The 24533-nt window shown below is 41.1% G+C and overlaps 1 protein-coding gene and 1 pseudogene across 1 annotated transcript in view; both read left to right on the top strand.

Moving 5' to 3' along the window:
• STARD9 (StAR related lipid transfer domain containing 9) overlaps positions 1–24533 on the top strand; it is a 109102-nt gene that overhangs the window by 11791 nt on the left and 72778 nt on the right. The gene's annotated exons all lie outside the window — the stretch shown is intronic.
• Positions 21252–23566, top strand: LOC102766504 (annotated as a pseudogene).

Genomic DNA, 24533 nt, shown 5'->3' with positions numbered 1-24533 from the left:
ATATATAAATATAATCAATAAGCTGGGGTATGATTTTGTGTGAGGCTCACATTTTACATTTATGTAGTTTAAATGTATAAAAATAACCTAGTGGAAGCCTAGAAGTCCATAGATGAGGAGGATTCAGAAATACGATTTTTCCTTTGTTGCCTCATATGATTTGAAGTTCGATGGAAAGATCAAATGGGATTTTGGACAGGAAGCCTGTGCAGAGAGATAAAACCGGAGTGTCCTGAGGTTGATTCTGCTTGTTTATTAATTGTCTAAGGCCTCATTGGTCCCAAGGGGAGTCAGGATAGGCGGGAGAAGGAAAGGAAACTTTGTCACGAGATGGAGTAGGGCCAAAGGTCCCAGAATGGTGGCAGGACTCACACCCATATGATTTGGTCAGAGGGACTCTGACGCGGAGATTGGAGTCTAGAGTTCACCCTAATCACTATGGCTCTGAGGTCACCAAGGAGTAGGAGAGGCAGATTATCCTAAAATCATAGGACTTGGGATGGGAAAGAATTTAGGTGTCATCCCAACGTGCAGCTATCTTCTCTGCAGGATTGGCGATCATATTTAGCGGGTTGTAGAGAAAGGGGTCAGTCTTACTGAAGTATAATTTAGATACAGTAAAATTCACCCTTTTAGTGTACAATTCTATGAGTTTGACAAACACAGTTGTGTAGTTTACCATCATATATAAAACAGGGCATCACCCCCAAATTCCTTCATGTTGCTTTGTAGTCAGGCTGCTTCTTACCCCCACCCACTGGTAACCACTGATTTGTTTTTTGTCCCTATAGTTTTATCTATAGGATATCTATAAATCTAATAAAACAGAGTGTAGCCTTTTGTTCCAGGATGTCTACAAATGTAATAAAACTGTGTGTAATCTTTTGAGTCTGGCTTCTTCTTCTTCTTCTTCTTCTTTTTATTTTATTTTAGTTTGGCTTCTTTCATGTAGTCGAGATTCATCTCTGCTGTTGTGTGTATCATATCTTATTCTGACCTATTTAAATAATCTTCTTGCCCAGAAAGAAACTCATGGCTTTGGAAGCACTGATTTTAACAGCAAAGACTTGCACATGGCAATGAGAGGACCCTGTCCTTTCATTAGTCGGAGGCTTGAACTTGGCCAAAACACTGTAGCCACACCCCACAGCCAAGGCTTCTCCAGAATTGTCCTACATTTTTATCTGGCTTGAATCGATATTTAAGTTAATGTACTTCTCTGAAGTTAAACCTGGATTTGTATTCAGGCACAGCCACTTAGCTGACTTTCTTTGGACAAATCACTTAACCTCTCTGAGTCCTGGTTTCTTCAACTTCGATTACTGTGAGAAGGAAATGAAATACTTATGTAAAGTACCTAGCCCAGGGCTGGGCAACCAGGAGTTGAATAAGGGAGTCATGAGTGCTGTGTCTTGGATCCCTGTTGTGTGATTACCATGATCTCAGTATGAGAGAAGCAAGGCCCATGCTTCTAAGAGCTGAACTGGATTTGAAAAATCTCTTCTTTGAATCCGCTTATGATCCCTTCTGGGATCAGCATGCTCTGTTTGGAAAATTAACTTCCCTCCCTTCCTTCTGATCCAGAACATCTGTTGGAACTGGAGTCCTCTGCTGAGCGTATTGTGTTTGGGTGATTGTGTGTTTGTAAAACTTTCCATGAGGAGCATTAACTCAGCTTTACCCACCAAGGACTGTAATTGGCTGTCAAAGCAAGTGCAGACTGAGTCAACAGAAAGCACGTCCAGAAACAAAAAGCTACCCAGCCCTTGTTGGAAAGCAATTGCTCCTATTCTCCTGGGAATCTTTACTTTAAAATGGTCTGTTATTTAACTAAAACACAATACCTAAAGCACTTGTAACTTTTCCAGATAAAAAGCCACGTGAGTGAGCCAGAGATTTCCTCCCCACAACCGCTGAATACAAAACTGAACTTACAGCGTCAATGTGATTGTACTTGTTGTTTTAATAGTTGTTTAGTCTCCACACACACACTGAACATCAAACAGAGTATATCCCATTGTCTACCATCAAAGAGGATGCGCGCTCGCGCGTGTGTGTGTGTGTGTGTGTGTGTGTGTGTGTGTGTGTGACAGATTCTTTGGTGAATATTTTCTCCAGTTCCAGACTTCAACTTGAGTATGTCAGGAACTTGGAGATGCTTCAGAGGACCTTCGCCCCAAATGATTAAAGGGCTCCCTGCAGGAACCAAGAGGAAAGCCACTACCAGTGTGGCACACCTCATATTCTGCATGAAATAGGCTGGGGAGGTGGTAATAATACTCTGCAAGTATGGAACATGGTGATTTTAGCAGTTTATGGTGTATTAGAATAAGCCAGTCTTCGTTGCCATTAGGATAAAATAGGGGATTTCCAATTAAACGTCACAGGATATGTATTTAGGACATGAAAAGTAACTATGCAGAATCTTTAAACTCTGTTATGTGGTAGCTAAATAGTTTGACTTTAGAATTCCAGAATGCTGATATTAGAAATGCTAGAGACCACTCAAGACACTTAAAGACAAAGGCCTAGAGAGACAAAAATAAGTTATAGATTTTTTTTCTCTTTTTGACCAATCCAGAATTGTGTGTAATGTTGTCGGGAAATGCCTAATGCTTATTCTAGTGACAGGGAACATGAACTACAACACAGAGGTTCCTGCATGGCAGGAGATGTGCTCTTAGCAGAATCCCAAGGAAAGACTTTTTCTTTAAGATTGGACCTACTCCTGGCTCTGTACTCAGTCAAGATGAGGCAGCTGCACTATTGCTACCTAGTACAGCGGTTCTCAATCTGTGGGTCGTGACCCCTTTGGGGTCGAACGACCCTTTCACAGGGGTCGCCTAAGACAATCGAAAAACACATATATAATTACATTTTTTTGTGTTTAATCACTATGTTTAATTATGTTCAATTTGTAACAATGAAATTGGGGGTCACCACAACATGAGGAACTGTATTAAAGTGTGCGGCATTAGGAAGGTTGAGAACCACTAATCTAGTAGGATGGGGGAGGATTGAGTACCTATTATTGTAGTGTGACCAGGCTGCACTTAGAAGCAGCATTTCTGTCTGGGAATCTGAACTGATTATAAGATATAGACAAATGATTTATCACTTCATGCCTCAGAAGGTGAGTACGATGAGGTGGAGAGAAGGAGTATGGCCCTCACTTTTTTTTTATGCCTCACTTCTTTGGTATCTCCTGAACTCGGAGTGTGAATGCAGGCTTTAGGGCAAGAGTCAAAAAGGCAGAATAATTACTGAAACTGAGGAGGGACTTAAGAAGCTCAAGAGAAGTGGGAAACATGAGGAAGAAACAAAGGTGAGAAGGGATTTGAGAGTGCACAGAGGGGAAGATGCTGTTAGTATCCTATCATTATTTACAGTAGATATTGTCTTCATTTTAGGGATAGGCTCAAATAGGCTGAGTAGCTGGCTTTAAGGTCACACAACCAAGTGATGGAACAATCATTCAAGCCTTTTACTGTGAGACTCCAAAGTCCAAGCTCTCAAATGCTGCATGACACAGAGCTCCATTTCTGTATTTTCAGTGCTACACATCTTAAATTAATGGTTATTGAATTAATTATTCAACTTATGGTTCAGTGGATGAGAGATAAGTTGGGACTCTGCCTTTTGGATCTTGCTGCCTGTTTTGGCCTTGTAGTTTGCCTAAGTTAGAAGACCATAGACTTAGTTCCTCTGTGCATCCCTTTTCCCTAATGCATGTATGTGCAAGGGAACTGAGGAGCGCGTGGGCGTCAAAGCATTTTCTCATGAATATTTGCAGAGCTGTGTACATTCCATCACTAGTGTTATTTCTTCCCAACCAAGATGGAGACAGAAGTAGAAGGGAGAGAATTTTATAAGAAAAAGCCTTTTTTTGTGCAATAATTGAATGGGCTCTGCAGGCATGAGTGGGGGAAGGGAGATCGCCATTTCAGTAAGTTCCCTCTGCCAGCAGTACAGCTGCTCAGCTCTGTAAGCATGTCCATGGGCTGGATTTTAAAGGAATAAGGTCATTTTTTTGGCTTCATCTCTAACTCATTTTTTCCCTCTCTAGAAACTTGATTATGAATCTTCAAAGACTCAGAAAAATCTGAAAAATAGAGATCCTTGACTCTTATTGTTTGCTGCTGGTGTTAGATGCCTATACAAAAATGAATAGCAGAAGCTAGAGAAATATTTTAAAATGCAAAAAAGCTTGTTTGGATTTTTTTCCCCTTTGTGAGCTAAGGGTAACGAGAATTTCTGGTAGCAGCTGGAGTCCTTGAGATCTAGAGAGAGAGGTTATCTGGAGGTGAGGCATGCCTTAAGCTTGGTAGTCAGTTGTAGACCTGGGCAGCCTAAGCATAAATACAGATCGAGTCCTGAGTCAGTTGTCCTTGACATTACCTACAAGTTCTCTTGCTTGCATCTGCAATGCTGAGAAGTACTCCTGTGCTCCCATTCTCTCTACACTTGAATTTGTCCTGGAGTTCAAAAGGATTGTCAGTTGCTTAAAGAGGAGAAGGATGATGATGGTGATGATTGCTTTGAGAGTCTTTGGAAAAATTGACTTGCAAATAATCTAAAGAAGAAGATATAAAATGAATAGCCCTTTGAACAAAAGACGTGTGTGCACCACAGTAGTGCACCGGCGAAGGAAGCCATCTGGTCTGCCTTGCTAGGTGCTAAATTCTCTCCCACATACTTGCACAGTAAGCCTGTGTCCAAGTAGCCCCTCAGCACCATTTCAGTGGTTCTCTGTTTGGGGGAGCCAGCCCAGCTTACTAAGAAAAGGCCCCTTCTTATGGCCTTATAAGGCCCCACTGACTGGTTTGGCTCAGTGGATAGAGCGTCCGTCTGCGGACTCAGGGGTCCCGGGTTCGATTCTGGTCAAGGGCATGTACATTGGTTGCGGGCACGTCCCCAGTGGTGAGTATGCAGGAGGCAGCTGATCACTGTTTCTCTCTCATCGATGTTTCTAGCTCTCTATCCCTCTCCCTTCCTCTCTGTAAAAAAACCCCAATAAAATATATTTAAAAGAAAAGAAAAGAAAGAAAAGGCCCCTTCTAAATGCAGTGTTCTGCATTTTGGCTATAAATATTTTTCTCCTTGTCCGTTGGGATTTGAGAGCCCAACGACGTTCCTAAATCTTGACTTAATTTATAGCACAAATGTGAGGGAGAAATGAGAGTTGGACTGTTTCGTTTGTTTGAAATGCAGATTTTCTTGAAAATTATTGTAATATATGCAGATTCTGCCCTACCCTCACCCTCTTCCAAGATTCCTCACAGAAAAGGTCATACAGTGAGACTTCCTGTTGGAAGCAGAGGGGCAGAGTTGGCCTACAGAGCCCTGGGGCTGTAATGTGAAGGGGAGGAGACTGAAATTCATGTCTTATCTCCATTCTGTTAATAAAATGGGAGTGTGTGGGTTTTAAAAATTGTTTCTAAATGGAGGAGTAAATGACTATTTTGGTGGGGTTGGGACTTCGGCTTTAAAAAAATTGCTTTTCAGTAGGATGTATATTTTTGTTGGATTTTTTTGTTTGTTTTTTTAGAATCCTCCACAGCAACATTCGAGACCATGAAGTTAAAAGAAACCCAGAGACCTTTATCAATTAATTGTACTGTTTGTATAAATAATTACAAAGATCCTCTTAAAACGTTCATATTCTTACAGTAAAAGATTAAACTGAGCCCTGACCAGTTTGGCTCAGTGGATAGAGTGTCGGCCTGCGGACTGAAGGGTCCCGGGTTCGATTCCGGTCGAGGGCATGTGCCTTGGTTGCGGGCACATCCCCAGTGGGGGGTGTGCAGGAGGCAGCTGATCGATGTTTCTTACTCATCGATGTTTCTAGCTCTCTGTCCCTCTCCCTTCCTCTCTGTAAAAAATCAATAAAATATATTTAAAAAAAAAAGATTAAACTGATATTTCTATAATAAAAGGAAATGTGAAGTATGTTTTTGTAAACACACATAAAATAAATGCAGTGTTCTGAAAAGGGTTCAGATGCTGTGGGGGGGTGGGGAATGGGACTGGTTTCTCTCTAGTTCTATGCTCAGCAGAAAATAAATGACTACATAAAAAGTGTTAGCAAATTAATTTATTAAAATATTTTGCTGTGGAGGCAATACAAGCTAACTCTGATATTCAAACAATCCAGAAGGGTATATATAATGTAAAAAGTGAAAAAAACCTTTCTATTCTGTCTCCCTACCAGTCTTATTCTCTAGAGGTAACCACTGTCTATAGTTTTTTTGCTATTCTTCCAGATATCCTCTAAACATAAGTAAGCATAAATTATATCTTTTCTTAAAGAAAGGGACTTAAACCATGCATACTATTTTTCCAACTCACTTTATTCTACTCAACCAATCTTGGCCCTAATTTATTTGCAATACCTGTTGTTCTACCTCCCTGTTGTTGTTTTTTAAAATAAGTTTTTATTGATTTTTAGAGAGAGAGGAAGGGAGAGGGATAGAGAGATAGAAACATTGATGATAGAGAAACATCATCAATTGGCTGCCTCCTGCACACCTCCTACTTGGGATTGAGCCCACAACCTGGGCATATACTCTGACTGGGAATTGAACCAGTGATCTCTTGGTTTCTGGTTTAAGCTCAACCACTGAGCCATGCCATCTGGGCTCTGCCTCACTGTTGTAGTGCTACATAGGATTCCATTGTATGAGGGTGTTATAGTTTAGTTTTCTGTGATGGACAAGTAGGATATTTCCAGATTTATGCTATTCTATCTAATAAAGATGGAATATGCTAATTGACCCTCACATCATAAAGATGGTGGTGCCCACAGCCAATAGTAGGGAATATGCTAATTGACTGCCACGCCCTCAAAGATGGCGGCACCCAGTCCCCTCAGCCCCACCAGGGCGGCAGGCGCATGGCAAGGCCGGGCCTGCCCCCAGGTGGGCTCGGCCTTGCTGCGCACCTGCCTCCGGAGTCCCCTAGTCCCCTTAGCCTCCCAGCCCCCCAGGGCTGGCCCGAGGCGCAAGCAAGCCTCTGCTGTCGGCTGCCCAGCTACCCAGGGCCGCCCAAGGCTCAGGTAATCAGGGCCGGCCAAGGCTTGCACTGCCGGCAGTCACAGCAGCAGAGGTGTGATGGGGGCATCGCCTTCCCCTGATTGCTGGGTCGCCTCCACCCCTGAGGGATCCTGGACTGTGAGGGAGCAGGCCGGGCTGCGGGACTCCCCCCTCCAGTGCATGAATTTTCATGCACCAGGCCTCTAGTTATACATAATACTGGAGTGAGCATCTTTACATTTTTTGCAAGTATAACTGTAAGATAAATTGCTACAAGTACAGTTGCATGTTCAAAGAGTATGTATAGTTTAAATTTCAACAGATTTTTGTTCAATTGACTTCCAAAAATATTGTAGCAATTTACACCCTTAACAATAATGTATCAATACTTTACGACAACCCTTGCCAACATTAAGTATTACCATACTTTTTAACTTTTGCCTAACTGATATGTAGAAATAGTATCTTATTGTTGCCTTTTATTTATTTTTATTTTTATTTTTTTAATATATATTTTATTGATTTTTTACAGAGAGGAAGGGAGAGAGATAGAGAGTTAGAAACATCGATGAGAGAGAAACATCGATCATCTGCCTCCTGCACATCTCCTACTGGGGATGTGCCCGCAACCAAGGTACATGCCCTTGACCAGAATCGAACCTGGGACCTTTCAGTCCGCAGACCGACGCTCTATCCACCGAGCCAAACCGGTTTTGGCATGTTGCCTTTTATTTTATTGTAATTAAGGTTGAGCATCATTTTGTGTTTCTTGGCCATTTGTATCTTTTCTTCCTTGTGAAGTGTGTGTTCATATATTTCCCCCCCTTTTTTCTACTGTATTCATTTTTTTCTTATTTTTAAGAGAAGTTAGCATATTAAGGAAATTGATCCAAATGTCATAGATGTTGCAAATATTTTCCCTGCTTTTACTGTTGTTTTCATTATTATTTTATTTTTAATTTAAATTCTTTATTTTTTAAAGTATTGTTGTTATTATTTTTATAGTAACCCTCCCACCCCCGCTGTGTGTGTTTAAATGTAGTTGAATTTATCAGCCTTCCTATATGGCTTCCTGGTGTGTTAAGTTGTAAAAAAAACCCCATTTCTGAGATTATAAAGGTATTCACCATGTGTGTCTTTTTCTAGTATGATAGATTTATCTTGTTAATATTTTAATATTTGGTCCATTTGAAATGAGGTAGGGCTGCAGCTTCATTGTTCCCCACCTCCCAATAGTTAGTTGTCCCATTCCCATTTATTAAAAACCCATCCTTTCTCCACTGATGTAAAAAGCCATTTTATTCTGTATTAAATTCCAGTGTATACTTGGAGTCTCTTTTAAAACTCTATTTTGTTCCATTGACCTATTTGTATTCTTGTGCCAGAACCACACTGTTTCAGAAGTTTTCAAATGTACATAAAAGTATATACTATAGTGTTTCCCTACTTTTTAGTATTTGACAGGAGTAATCCTTTCTCATACTCTCCTGGTTATTTTGGTTATTGTTCTTCCCCCAAATGCCATGTACTTCCTGCTTTTGTTCATGCTGCCTCCTCTTTCTAAAATATACAAAAACTAGAGGCCTGATGCATGAAATTTGTGCAAGAGTAGGCCTTCCTTCCCCCGGCTGCTGGCACCGGCTTCCCTCTGGCACCTGTGACCCGGGCTTCCCTCTGGCCACCGGCAGGCGCCAGCGCTGTGGCTTGCTTCAGCCATGGTAGCCACAGCAGCTTGCCTCAACCCGAGGCAAGACGAGCCAGCAGGAAAATGGGTACTTTCACTTTAGATAATTTGGGAAGCCATGAACAATTTTAACATGACTGCAGGAGGCAGAGTATCCTGGATTACAGAAACAGCATTCACTCATTCAACAAGCATTTACCTAATGTATGCCAGGCATATGCTGGGTTCTTGGTAAACAAACTGTGAGTGTGTATGTGCGTATGCATATGTTTTGCTCAGTTACTTTACCTCAATTGCTATATCTCTATTTCTGTAGATCAGATTTTAAGCAAATCTAACGTCTCCTCTAGAGGTTCTAATAGGCTGTAGTGCCCATGTCATCTTTCTGTCCCCCACACTGTTGCTTGGACACCACTGCCTTCCTTTGTTTCCAGATCCTAGGTGTGAGGCCATGGTATCTCATCTTTGCTGCTCTCTCAGGAGCCTGCCTATGGGGCATGATAGAGATCTTTTCTTGTTCCAGATGGTAGAAGTGTTCTTATTTTAACATTTAAGCTACTTTCGTGTAGAAAAATAGCCTCTAGGAGCACATTACTGGTTTTTCCTTATGTATGTGCATGCTCATTGAGCTTTACTAGGACCTTGCATGTCCAGATGCCCCCTTACTGTGAATGGAAGAGGGTGTACCTCCTCCTCTTTGGGAACACAGAAGTAGAGAGCCTGCTGTAGTTCTGCCTTGCTTCTCGAAGTATGGAACTTAATATTGCCTAGAGCAGGGGTGGGGAACCTTTTCTCTGCCAAGGGCCATTTGGATATTTATAAATCTTTTGCGGGCCATACAAATTATCAATTTAAAAATTAGCCTGCTATATTTGGTCAAACATTTAATTAACTCACCCTTAATGCCTTGGCAGGGCCAGACCAAATGATTTTGCGGGCCTTACATGGCCCTCAGGCTGGACGTTCCCCACCCCTGGCCTAGAGCTTGTCAGAAATGTGTACTTTCAGACTCTGCCCAAATGTACTGAATCAAAATCTGCATTTTAAAAAGATCACCAAGTGATACATATGTATGTGAGGAAGATTCAGATCCAAGATTTCTGGAGTAGAGCTTAAGATGCTGCTGGGCTGAGGACCACACTTAGTAATAAGATTCCACAGTACGTGATATATTCCACCTTGATGGATGGAATTGATGACTGCATTTTCCAAGGACCAGTTAACTATACTTTTCCTTTGTCTGTAAAATGTGCATTATTCCCTGATTGAAATTCCTTTTACTTGTCTGTCTAACCGAAGAAAGAAATTGTATTAGACTCTGACATATCCACTTATGTAACGGCCAACTTAGGCAAACCTCGATGGCTTTGGTCTAGCGAAACAAACTTTATGTGATTTAAATAGCCTTGGTTTTCTTTTTTATTAAAAAATGATTTATTGATTTTGAGAGAGAGAGACACTGATTTGTCGTTTCACTTATTTTTGCATTCATTGGTTGTTTCTTTTTCTTTTTTTCTGGTTGTTTCTTATATATGCCCTGACTGGGGATTGAACCCCCAACCTTGGTGTATCAGACGATGCTCTAACCCACTGAGCTACCTGGCTAGGATAGCCTTGGTTTTCTTTTGTTTGTTTTTAATATATTTTTATTGATTTCAGAGAAGAAGGGAGAGGGAGAGAGAAGGAAACTTTAATGATGAGAGAGAATCATTGATCAGCTGCCTCCTGCACGCCCCCCACTGGGGATGGAGCCTGTAATCCGGGCTTGTTTTTTTTGAGAGAAAAGGATGAAAACTATAGAAAGAAACCATTAGAGCATGAGAGATGTATGGGACATGGTGAAAGATCTAATAAACATTGATTGGAATTCCAGAAGGGAGGGAGGGAGGAAGAGAGAGAGAGAGGTGAAAGAGATACATAGATTGGTTGCCTACCACACACCCCAACCAACTGGGGATTGAACCTGCAACCCAGGTATGTGCCCTTGACTGGGAATTGAACCCTTTGGTGCATGGGCTGATGCTCCAACCATTGAGCAACACCAGCCAGGGACAGCTTTAGTTTTTTGTTTTTTTTAATCTCAAGCGAGTGGTAATTTTCCACTTTACCAACATCACAGGAATATTGTTAGCATAAAATGAAGTATTAAGCTTGAGAGAATTTTGAAAAAAGAAATGTTAAATAAATACCAGTTGGTATTATTACTACTGTATTACATCCTCTGTTGTTTCTGTACCAAGAAAGACAGTGTGTTTATGGAGTTTTTCATGTGGCCAATGAAAGTATCTTCTGCTTTTAATTCTTTAATAAAAATATTTTTTCTAGAAATACTGTAATTTACTCATTTAAAAAATAGGTAATATATGCACATGTCAGAAAGAAACAGTATAAAAGGATTATACAGTGAAAATTAAATCTTTCTATCCCCATCTCCTTCCCTACGATGAGGCAAACATTGTTATCAATTCTTATATATAGTCTCAGAGAATTCTATGCAAATATAAGCATGTGGTTGTATATTTATTCTCCTTTAAAAAATGATAGCACACAGATTATTCTGTATCTTGCCTTGTTGAATTAATATATCTTAGAGACGTTTCAAATCCATATACAGAGGTGGGCAAAAGTAGGTTTACAGTTGTAAGTATATGCAACACAGTTTATTCTTATTTATTCTTATTATTTATTAACTAGAGGCCTGGTGCACAACATTTGTGCACTGGGGGGGGGGTCCCCTCAGCCTGGCTTGCACCCTTTAGCAGCCCGGGAGCCCTCGGGGGGATGTCTGACTGCTGTGGAAGTGGGAGAGGCTCCCGCCACTGCTGCTGTGCTTACCAGCCATCAGCCTGGCTTGTGGCTGAGTGGTGCTCCCCTGTGGGAGCACACTGACTACAAGGGAGCAGCTACTGCATTGAGCGTCTGCCCCCTGGTGGTCAGTGCGCGTCATAGTGACCAGGCGTTCCGCTGTTTGGCCGATTTGCATATTACCCTTTTATTATATAGGAGGATTGTATTCTTCATTTGTATTACAACTATAAACCTACTTTTGCCACTCCTGTATAGGTATAATTACTTCCTATTATTGATGACCATATCATAACCTTCTGTATGGGTATACCATAATTTAATTGTTACTATGAACATTTAAACTATGTATGTCTTAAATTTACAGTGAAATTCTTATAGGTATCATATGTGTAATTGGGTCTTGTTTTGTTTTCCTAATCAGGCCATCTCTCCCTTTTAATTAAGATTATTTAGGCCACTCACCAATATAGTTATGACAATCGTTTTGCTATTTGTTTTCTCTTTGTCTAATTTGTTCTTTTTTCCCTTTTTCATATTTTGAGTATTTTTTTATTTCATTTTACCTTTGTTGATTTATTAGCTATAACTTGTTTTGTTAGTGGTTGCTTTAGCGTTTAAGGTATACATTTCTAGTTATCATAGTCTACCTTCAACTAATAATGCATTACTTCCCATAAGATTCACTAGAATACTTCTATTTTTTCTCAGTCTTTATACTATCAAGTCATACATTTTAATGTCTACGTATGTTATAAACTCCATAATATACTGTTAATAATTTTGTTTAAACAGTAAATTATCTTTTCAAAAAATTTCAAGAATAAAAAACCCCCACACATATATTTACCAATGTAGTTGCCAGTTCTGGTGCTCTTCATTTCTTTTTGTAGATCTGTATTCCCACCTGGTGTCATTTTTCTTGTCTGCTAGTATCTTCTCTAACTTTATTTTTGCTATCATAGTTTGGACACTGCAAAGATGGAGACTGTATTTGATTTATATCTCACAAACCACATAGCATTAAGTCTGGTGTCAGCAGATGAGCCACATTGGTTTGTGATAAGCTCTAGGGACTCTAGCAGAGCTCATCTTAATTTAGTATTGCCTCCTAAACCAAAGGAGGCCAAACCTTAGCTGGGCACAGAGTATGCTCAGGAGACGTTTCCTTATATTCTAAAGCCAAACAAAATCAAAAATTGATAATTTACTATGGAGCAATTTGGAACATTTCAAGTTGTTGGTCTTGGCTTTCCAATGTCTTTGTTGCTATTTGCTGTTCTTTTTGAACTATATTTTTTGGGACAGGGGTTTGGCCCCATATTTTCTTTTCTAGTTAGTGGTGGTCTAGTTAGTGGTGGTCTATACCATATACTGGCTCTAATTATACTTTGATTTACCTACATTTATATAATCTCAGATTCTAGCAAAAACAGCCTTTTCAGAATTCTGAGCAGGTGTGGGGATGAAGGGAAACCATCTGTTTATATCTTTCTTCTTTCTACTTCTACTTGGTTGGCCCCCTTTCCTCACCTCTTCCTTAAATCAACATTAAATTTGATGTTTCTTTTATTTGTGAAAGCTCATTAAGGTCATAGAATATGTCATTATTTTACCTTGTTTATACTTACTCATTAAAAACTCATAGTTCTTGAGGGACCATACATAAAAAGATAATTACTTCAGTATGGCAAGTACTATAATAAATATTTTAATTAAGAATTTGAAAAAACTTGAAGAGGGAGATAGGTCTTTTTTTGTTGGGGCTGGGGAGGAAATATTGTAAAAAAAAAAATCTACTTCACAACATGATTACTCTGTTCAGGATTGAATAGGATTTAAACCTGTAGTTCTCTTCCAAAGATGGGAAAGACATTTCTTCTTAAGACTTGAAGGTGGTGCTTCACATACTAGTATGTAGATTTAGTATGTAGCATAGCTTGGGGGTTTCCAAAAAGATCAGAGACTTCTCAGAGCATCATGTTAATCATTCACTAATCTTAACTTGGAGCTCCCTCCCAGGTTTCATTCTAGATACCGCTTAGTCTTATAATAAAATAGGTGTATGAATCATTTAATTGAGGCTGGCTACTTAGCATATTAACTTGATGTATGACTGTTATGGAGGGAACTGGGTTCAGTGAAAACTTCTCCTCTCTCTGCAGAAAAGGCAGAGTTGACAGTTTCTCGTTTTTCAAGTGTGAGGCAGAGGAACATGAGTTATTTATAAACTCACTTCCCCCCAAAGACTGAACACAATAGAAGCCTGAAATCAAATGGTGACCAGATGTGCCCAGGCATCCCCCAGTTTGTATTAGAAGTTGGAAAAGGCAGAGTCCCTGGAGAGTTGGTCCCAGGGTGAAATGGATGGACTCACTCATAAGATCATCTTGTGTATACAAAAAGCCCCTTACACCGGGTCCAGGAGCAGAAGTGGTAAACAGAAGAGTATGCTCAAACTCGTTTTCCTTGCTTCTCTTTCTAGAAGTGGGGGATTATTCTTTTGTCAATAGTTTCATTGCTCAACTCTTGTCTCTGTTGTTATGCAATTAGACAAAATACAAGTGGTTTATGGGGATGTGTGCTGAATTGATAGAGGAGGATGAATTAATAGCTTCCATGCAGTTGGTAGAGGTAGTGGTTCTGCTAGGATGAGAAGAGATTTACAGGAATGGAAACCCTTAATTACTTTTACCCCCTTTACTATTCCTCCCATATTAAAATAACCTCATCTTGTTTGTGGTGGTTTTGTGGTTTCAAGTTCAAATATGTAGTGGTCTCTTACTGGTATTGCTTTTTCCTTTTCTCCCACATCATAGATTTAAAAAATAGAAGCAACTTCCTCCTTCATAAGATCTGGAAACATTCCCATGTAGTTTAGAGAGTTAGTTCCAGGGTTTGGAAAATGTTCTCATGACCAGCTCACTTAGTGGGCTTTTGAGAACCTACGCTGTGCCAGGTACAGAACTTATTTGTTTTTTTCTTTTCTTATTTTGTTTTCTTTTTTGGGTACTGAACTTAGTACCTGACTTCTCTCACTCATCCTTCACAACAATCCTGTAAAGTGGGTTATTATCATCTATACTGTACAGACATGAAAATTGAGGCTCAAGAGGTTAGGCAACTTGTTCATGGCCACACGACTAAGAGGTGGAGCTCAAACTGAAACCCAGAGCCGCTGCCTCCGAAGACCTTGCTCTTTTCACTTCTCCCTGCTGCCTGCTGTGGGAGCTAACTCCTGACTGTGTGCTTGCCCCTGATATAGGAAGTACGGTATGAATTAGCTGACAGAAACATTTGGACCATTAAGTTTTGTATTTACTATAGGAAAGGACCCAAGGGTCATGAGAAGGAACATGTGCTTTTAAGTCTCCCTATTGATGATGCTTCTCTTTGAGATATGGAGAACATCACCTATTTTTAGTTTTGTATGTGAGGCAAGTGCTTGTCAACAGGTGCAGTCAGGGTGTTTTGTTTTGAGTCCCCCGAATTAATCCTAATTGACCCAACCACTCTCTGAGATTCAAGAAATAGTTCACACTTCATAGCAAATGGATGCTTTCTTTCACCTATTCTGATGCAAGGACCAGGTTTGGAAGTGGACTTTAAAAGTGGTAAAATGTAGCCAGAGGTGCCCAGAAGGAGTCTGGGGTCTGGGCACTGACCCTGCCAGCCAGTGTGCTTCCTTCCTGGCACAATTCAGCATTTCCCAGCACCTCTTTTTCAGAGTAGCTTCTCCTTCATCTGTGAAGTACTCTAGGGAGTCCAGTTTCATATTGTGGAGGGAAAGAATTAATGCAGAACCTCCAGATTGAATCCAGAAAAATCTTAATGTATATTTTTGAATTAAACGAAACCCTACATTGTTTTCTAGGTTTATCCTGAATTTCACCAGCTTTAATTCCCAAGTATTTATTTTTCAGCAGAGATGACCCTCATCTGCTCAGTATCTTCCACATAGAAGCATTTATACACCAGAGAGAATGAATCTCTTAGGCATTTGTCAGTTCTGTCAGGATTTTTAGAGGCTTATTAACTATGCTTCGTTGGAAATCAGTCCCAAGTTCCTGAGTGACTGTCCAGGTTTTTGTCAGTACATTTCTCAGGTGTCACCAGCAGGTAATTGTTGAGCTAAATGCTCACCACTGTCAGGTCTCTCTTCCATCATAATTTTTTTGGGGTCTTTTGCATGCACCTTGGTAACAGTGCTGAGACGCACCTCCGTCCCAGGGCTTTTGGCTGAGGCTGGAGTCACACTTTGTTTATTTTGTTAAAGTGACTTGATAGGAGGAGCTGAGGCGCAAGGGTGCCACAAGACCAGTGTGGTGGGAGATTTTTGTGATTCTAACATGCAGATTTTCTCTTCTGCAAACTAGTTTTCAGCGTTGGAAGAGGGAAGTGTAACTCGAGGGAGGGAGGCCCTTGCCAGTGGTATGCATGAGGCAGATGCTGTTCAGATCAACACAAAATTAATCTCCTCAACTAGACCTTGGACGCTGAGAATGATATGGGCCTTCCTCTAGGTCAGCGGAACCCAACTATTAAACCGGAACTTTCTTGGGGGCTCAGCTCATTTGTTTCTCCAGCATTAAGATTGCTCTCTAGAGACCCATTCAGACTAAATAATAGTAAAAACAGGAAATATGCTCCTAGCAACATGGTTGCAGGAAAAATTTTTCTACTTAGGCAGGAATGAGAGTTAAAAACAGAAACTTCATCCTCCAGGCATGTTTTCTGCTTATATACAAGTACTAGAGGCCCAGTGCAAGAAATTTGTGCACAGGAAGGGTCCCTAGGCCTGGCCGGTGATCAGGGCCGATCAGGGCCTTCCTTCCGGCTGCCAGCGTGGGCCTCCCTTCATTCTGTGCTGTTCCCTGTTGGTCAGCGCACATCATAGTGAGTGATAGAACTCCTGGTCTCCCAGTCGAACTTCCACAGGGACACTTTGCATATTAGCCTTTTATATATATAGACTAGAGGCCCGATGCATGAAATTCGTGCAAGGGGCTCAGCCCTCGCAGCCCCAGCTTCATCCAGACGGTTGTCTGGACGGTTGTTCTGCTGTTCAGCCATTCGGTTGATATTACGCTCTTATTATTATAGATTAGCAACTCAGACAACTTGAAGCAGCTTTAAGCAGACTGTCTCTCGGAGTGCTGCCCAGTGGGACCCATTACAAAGGATGACAAAGAGCCCTCGGGAGCACATCAAAAATCAGAAAACAGTGCTATGTGAAGGATACTAACCTGTTGATGTTCATCTAGGCTGAAGATCAAATATGCGGAATTAATGCAGGCATGTGGGGAGCCAGCACATGGCATACTCAGCCCCACATTGGGCGCCTTATGTGCCAAGCCAGCTCAGCCAGGTTCGGTGAGCCTGAATCGGGGTGGTGAAGGATTTAGAAAAGACAGACAAGAGAAGATATCAGCTGTCTCTCCGCCGATTTTTTGCATTGAGTTGATAGAGTAATTTGAGTTAATGAGCTCCTTAACGAGCTCGGTCTCGGAACAAATTAAACTCGTAAGTCAAGGCCCCACTGTAATTATATGGTGATAGATGTTAACTGAATTATTTATTGTGATGATTATTTTGAAATATATACAAATATTGGGTCATTATATTGTATACCTGAAACTAATATTCCTCAATTGAAAAAAGTGTATGACACTATCTGTGGGAAAGTATTAAGGGCCAAGAACTTTATGATTTTGTTGGACAGGTAACCTCCCTCTCAGTGACATGATTTCCATATAAAAGGAAAAGAATAATCCTTAGGCCCTAGCAAAACCTTCAAGATATGAAGTGTTTTAATTACTATTTTACTTGAACTCTTTTGAGTAGTCCTTATACAGAAAAATGGGGGAAAAAATAGCGTAATCTGTAATAATAAAAGTGCAATATGCTAATTAGACCAAACAACCTTCCAGATGAAGCTGGGGCTTCAAGGGAAGCCAGGGTCTCAGATGCCAGAGGAAAGCCGGTGCCAGCAGCCGGGGGAAGGAAGGCCTACTCTTTCTTTTTTATTGTCTAAAGTTTTACATAGGTCTCTTTTTTCCCCAGTTGCCCCCTCCACCCCAGCCATTCCCACTCTGGGAAAGCCCCCACCACCCTACTGTCTGTGTCCATTGGAGGAAGGTCTGCTCTTGTATGAATTTTGTGCATCAGGCATCTAGTCTATCTAATAAAAGCCTAAGCAACCATTACAGCAGAACCAGACGACCGGTTGCTATGATGTGCACTGACCACTCGGGGGCAGACACGCAATAGAGGATCTGCCCCCTGGTGGTCAGTGCCCTCCCACAGGGGAGCACTGCTCAGCCAGAAGCCAGGCTCACGGCAGGCGAGCGCAGCAGCAGTGGTCCCGCCTCTGCGGCAGCACTAAGGAGCAGCGAGTAGAGAGGTAAGGAGCAGTGAGCAGGCAGGCCATAAGGAGTGAGGAGTCCTGGACTGCGAGAGGGATGTCTGCCTGCTGGCTTAGGCCCGCTTTCTCCGGGGAGCGGCCTTAAGCCTTCAGGCGGACATCCCCTGAGGGGGCCCGGACTGTGAAGACGGTGCAGGCTGGGCTGAGGGGACCACCCCCCGCCCCAATGCATGAATTTCATGCACCGGGCCTCTAGTAATAAAAGCTTGCATTTATTTAGTGCTTACTTTGTGCCAAACATTGTTCTAAGCAGTGGTTCGCAACCCTGTGAATCGCAAACAATGAAAATACATCCTGCATATCAGATATTTACATTACGATTCATAACAGTAGCAAAATTACAGTTATGAAGTAGCAATGAAAATAATTTTATGGTTGGGGGTCACCACAACATGAGGAACTGTATTAAAGGGCCACGGCATTAGGAAGGTTGAGAACCACTGTCACAGTTAATCTTCTCAAAAACCGTTAAATAAAAAAAATCTTTATTTAACAGATACAGAAATTGAGGTAAGGTTACTTGCCCAAAGAGCCAGGTTTTGAACCTAGAAAGTTCCAAAGCCTGTGTTCTTAATCACTAAGCTATAAGTATAGCTGTTTAGAGGAAGAGGACTCATTCTAAGCCCTTATGCAACTCCAGGCCCCATTATGTTATGTATCTTATATGAATGCTCTCTCTTCAAATTGTAGACTCTGAACCCTACTTTTCTATATAGTCTACCACAAGTTTGGGGAGAGGATGGGTCAGTAAATCCACAAATAGTATCAACCTTACCTCAGCATCTATCTGTGTGGTGAGCAGTGTAAGTACAACTCTGGATTACTTGCGGTTTTTCTAAGTAACAGCATTAGTGAAAACATATGTTTGAGTAGTTTCCAGCAGTTGAAATGTCCCTCCTACTTTCCTTCTCACTAATTCAACAACTTCTGAGACCTGTATTTAAAATCAGTATTTATTTCATTGTTTTGAACACTCTCTTATCTTAAATTGAAGAAACAGATTTTTTTGTTATGAGTCTACTTGGGGTTTAGAGAACATATATAATAATAAAAGTATAATATGCTAATTGGACCAGACAGCTGAACGACCTTCTGGACGACTTTACGGACGAAGCTGGGGCTGTGAGGGCTGAGCCCCTTGTACGAATTTCGTGAATTGGGCCTCTAGTAAAATATAATAGAAAGAACTACAGAACTACTGAAAACAAGCAAGCAAGCAAAAAAAAAATCTACCAGCAAATGATGAGAAACTGGATCTGACGGGCTGTGCTGTGTTTGTTCAATTCAACTCTGAGCTTTGTGTTCTGTCTGTTGTCCTCCAGATAAACTAATACCGTCATCAATTACCATCTCTTGTCCCAGAAAAAAAATCTATCAGTGAAAAATGTCTTTAGGAAAATACAGACAGCCATTATTTTGTACTTAAAACAGTCATCGTGAAATCTTCAGTGACTTAGCTGATTCTATTTTCAAGAAGGGTATGTCTGATAATGTTGCTGATATTTTGGAAGTCTATTCTTTTTTTAAAAAAATCCTCCCCTGAAGATATTTTTTCTATTGATTTTTTTTTTTTTTAGTGGGACGGGAAGGTAAGGAGGGGGAGAGAGAGATCAGTTGGCTGCCTTTCACATGTGCCCCAACCTGGGCTGGGAATAGAACCAACCCAGGTATGTGCCCTTGGCTGGGAATAGAACCTGGTGCTCTAATCACTAAGCAACCCGCCTAGGAGGATGGGGGGAGTCTATTCTTTAAGATTTATTATGTCGATCTTACTTTTGAAAAATAGATTTTATTTGCCCTAGCTGGTTTGGCTCAGTGGATAGAGCATCAGCCTTCAGACTAGGTTCAATTCCAGTGAAGGATGACTTGGATGCAGGCTCGATTCCAAGGCTTGATTGGGGCGCATGTGGAGGCAACCAATCAATGTCTCAATCTCATATCAATATTTCTCTCTCTGTGTCTCTCCCCCTTCACTATCTCTAAAAATCAGTAGAAAAATATCCTCAGGTGAGAGTTAACAAAATAAAAATAGACTTTGTTAGACCAGCTTTAGATTCAACACAAAACTGAGTACAAAGTACAGAGTTCTCATTTACCTTCTGCCCTCCAGCTACCAATATCTCACACTAGAGCGGTACATTTGTTACAATTGATAAGTCTACATTGATTGACACATCAGAACCCAATGTCCTAGTTTACACTAGGGTTTATTCTTGGTTTTGTACATTCTATGGGTTTGACAAATATGTAATGACATGTATACAACATATAGTATCAGGTAGTATAGTTTCACTGCCGTAAAAATTCCTCTGTGCTCCACTTATCATCCCTCCTTTCCCTGCCAATCACTGATCTTTTTACTGTCTCCATAGTTTTGCCTTTTCCAGAATGTCATCTACTTGAAATCATACAGTATATAGCTTTTTTGGATTGGCTTATTTCATTTAGTAAAATGCATTTAAGCTTACTCCATACTTTTTCATGGCTTGATAGCTCATTTCTTTTTAGTGTATTTAGATATTCCATTGTCTGGATTAACACCACTTCTTTATCCATTCACTTAGTGAAGAACATTTCTATTACTTCCAAGTTTTAGCAATTATGAATAAAGCTGCTATAAACATTGTGTGCAGGTTTCTGTGTGGACTTAAGTTTTCAACTCAAGGAGTGCAATTGTGTGATAAGAGTAATTTTAGTTTTTGGTGTGTTTTTTAGTCCTTGCCTGAGGATATGTTTTTATTGATTTTTTTTGAGAAAGGGAGGAACCCTGTTTATTAACACTAGTGGACTCCAGGGATAATTTCCAAATCAGAGTCTTTTTATTGATTTTTGAGAGAGAGAGGAAGGGAGGAAGAGAAACATTGATGTATGCACTGATGTATGCACCTTGACTGGGGACTGAACCTGCAACCTAGATATGTGCCCTGAACGGGACTTGAACCCACAGCCTTTTAGTTCTTTTAGCCACCCATCCAGGGCTAGTATGTTTAGTTTTGTTTTAAAAAACTGCTAAACAGCCCTGGCTGGAGTGGCTCAGTTGGTTGGGCATCGTTCCATACACTAAAAGGCTGTGAAGAGAGAGCCGCCCCAGGCTGACAGCCAGCAAGGAACTGCTGCTGCCTTTATTCCCATAGTGACAAGCACCTGAACTCTGCCAACAATGCGAATGAACTTGAAGGAGAGTCTTCCTCAGAGCCTCCAGCTAGGAGCCCAGCCTAGCTGGTAACCTTGATTTTGGCCTAGAGAGACCTGAAGCAGGGAACTCAGTGGAGCCCACCAGGACGTCTTACCTACACAACTCATAAGCAGTATTATAATGGATGTAGACAACACAATTTCCAGTGGATGTTCAACTCGAGCAATGATGAATGGACAAGAAAGCACTACTTCTTCAAACAAAAATATTGTCTATAATTGTTTTTGGGACCAGGGCCAGGCTTGCTTCAATTCTAATCCAGATCTGGCTGATCACATCCATTCCATACATGTAGATGGTCAGTGATGAGAAGTATTTATTTGCTTATGGAAAGGTTGTAAAGTATATAACACTGTCAACCTGTCAGAGTTGGTTATAGAGGCATATGCTGATACACAGTGGAGACAAGCCTTTCAAGTGTGTTGTTGGAGGCTGCAAGGCCAGCTTTGCTTCTCAGGGAGGTCTAGCTCACCACGTACCCACACCCTTCAATCAGCAGAACTCCTCAAAAGTCTCTAGCCAGCCAAAGGCCAAAGAAGAATCTCCTTCTAAAGCTGGAATGAACAAAAGAAGGAAATTAAAGAACAAAAGATGATGCTCGTTACTTCTAAAGCTGGAATGAACAAAAGAAGGAAATTAAAGAACAAAAGATGATGCTCGTTACCATGACCACGTGATTTCTTCGATGCACAAACACTGGATGCAATAAAACATCAAGCCACATGCTTTAACCTCTCAGCTCATATAGGAAGCTTAGGGAAGGGACACAGTGCTTTTCATAGTACTGTAAAAGCTAAGCAAAAAGAGGATTCTGGAAAGATAAAACTTTTGCTTCATTGGATGTCTGAAGATATTCTGCCTGATGTGTGGGTCAATGAAAGTGAGTGACATCAATTAAAATCTAAAGTAATTCATTTATCAAAGCTACCCAAAGATACTGCCTTGCTTTTGGACCCAAACATATACAGAACAATGCTACAGAAGAGGTTGAAGAAGTAAAAATACATAAAAAGCAAACAAGTGGGGACACCTGCAGTCTTAGTCACTGACAATGGGTTTAGTAAAAGTTGCACATTAGACTCAATTCCCTTTCTTTTTTTAAAATCCAGTATTGAGAATAATATTTATGCTTAGTGTAAATATTCTGTGAATGAAGTAGGCTCTTCTGCCTAAGTGTCTGACCATTCGTTCGACCATTCGACCAGTCACTATGTTTCACACTGACCACCAGGGGGCAGACGCTCCAACTGGTAGGTTAGCTTGCTGCTGGGTTCTTGCCGATGAGGTCTGGGTGAGATGGGCCAGACATGCCCTAGAGTCCTCCCGCGATCCCTCCCCGGCCCCCAATGTGTACCAGTGGGGTTCCTTGGCCTAAGCTGTGCCCTCTTGCAATCTGGGTCCCCTTGGGGTTGTCCACAGGCTAGGCTGAGGGACCCCACCAGTGCATGAACCTGTGCACCAGACCTCTAGTATTAATTGGGCGTGGGGAGCAGGCCTAAGATGTCAGTCGGACATCCTTAGTGTTGCCATGTAGGCAGGAGAGGCTCCCACCACCACCGCTGCGCTCGTCGGCCATGAGCCTGACTTCTGGCTGAGTGGCACTCCCCCTGTGGGAGCACACTGACCACCAGGGGGCAGCTCCTGTGTTGAGCATCTGCCCCCTGGTGGTCAGTGCATGTCATAGCAACTGGTCATTCTGCCATTCGATTGATTTGCATATTAGCCTTTTATTATGTAGGAATACTGTATATCCACATTTTCATGCAATGGTACTGTGGAAGACTGAGCAAACATTCTTTTGGCATGTCATGGGTAAAGATTTATCTCTTTATAGTGCAGTTCTTAACCTTTTTATATTAATGTCAATATTGGAACAATGAATCTTGGATGTTTTCACTATGTATCTTTGCTACGCAACACTGATGTACATGTTTACATCCAGTTTTAGAATTGCATTATTGATCATAAGTAACGTGAGTATAATATTACTTGAGTGATGCCCAACTCTGGCCGTTGCAAGAGACAAATATTTGAATTATGCAATTTTTTTTGTGTCTGTCGATGGGTGTCACAAAAAATGAGTTCGCGTGTCACCTCTGACAGGCATGTCATAGGTTCGCCATCACTGAACTAGAATAACCAAAACAACCAGAATGACTGGTTGCTATGATGCACACTGTGGCTGGTCAACCGGTCTGATGGGGGCAGGACCAGCCGGCCAACCTCCTGTGGCCCCTTCCCCTGGCTGGCAGGCCTGATCGGCCCAATCGGGGTGGGCTGGCTGGAACCAACCCATTCATGAATTTGTGCACTGGGCCTCTAGTCAATTATAAATAGATGTGATCGGTTGCTATTTGTGTGTTTTGGTTTTTTTTTTCAGAACCCTAATAAGAAAAGTGTAAAATTTGTATTTAAGCAAGCAGTGAACATTTGCAATCAACTAAATCGGTGGTTGGCAAACTGCGGCCCCTTGAGTATGGCTCTTCCACAAAATACCACATGCGGGCGCGCATGTACAATGCGATTGAAACTTCGTGGCCACACTCAAGGGGCTAAAGAGCTGCATGTGGCTTGCGAGCTGCAGTTTGCTGACTACTGAACTAAATATTCGTCTTTCAAATTAGGACTGCAAATTTCTGTTAAAGAGTGTTGCCGTATGTCTGATGACTTCCTTTTCAGGACTAGGGTTTTCTCGTGGAGTACAGTATGTTAATATTTACCTATATGACTAATCTGTTAATGGTTTTTGAAAAACCTTTATTTCAAATATTTTAGTAATCCTCTATTTTCATTTTAACCTACATAACATGTTCTCCTACAAATACCAAAATTTTCCCCCCCGAGGAAAGCATTTGGTTTATTAGTTTTGTCTTAATGTGAGAAAAATTGTATTTTTTTAAAGTGTTGTCAAACTGAATTCTTTATGCATCCAAGTTGTTTTTGTAAAGGAAAATAAAATCACTTTCTTGCCAGGTTAAGTAAGAAACCATATGGATTTTTTTTAACTTAAAAAAATGGAAATATGTGTAACTTGTTAGTATTGTATCAAACAAATGTTGCATAGAGATAATAGAACATTGCTTGTAAATAATTCAGCAGATTTGTAATATCCTTATCTAATAAAAGAGAAACATGGTAATTGGTGTACGACTGCTACCCTTCCCATTGGCTAATCAGCAAGATATGCAAATTAACTGCCGGCCAAGATGGCGGCCGGCAGCCAGGCAGCTTGAAACAAACATGAGGCTTGCTTGCTTCAGTGATGGAGGCCTCCAATGTTCCCCCCCTGCCTTGCCAGCCTCTGAGCCTGCAGTTTGAAACATAGTTACAAATATAGAAGCTAAACAAAACCCCAGAACCCTGCTTTCAGCGAGCCGAGCCAGGATCTCAGAG

Source organism: Myotis davidii, unplaced genomic scaffold (genome assembly GCF_000327345.1).
Source record: "Myotis davidii unplaced genomic scaffold, ASM32734v1 scaffold46, whole genome shotgun sequence".
Lineage (NCBI taxonomy): Eukaryota > Metazoa > Chordata > Mammalia > Chiroptera > Vespertilionidae > Myotis > Myotis davidii.
Note: the sequence above shows the minus strand (reverse complement) of the source record. Positions and strands in the feature narration are given on the sequence as shown.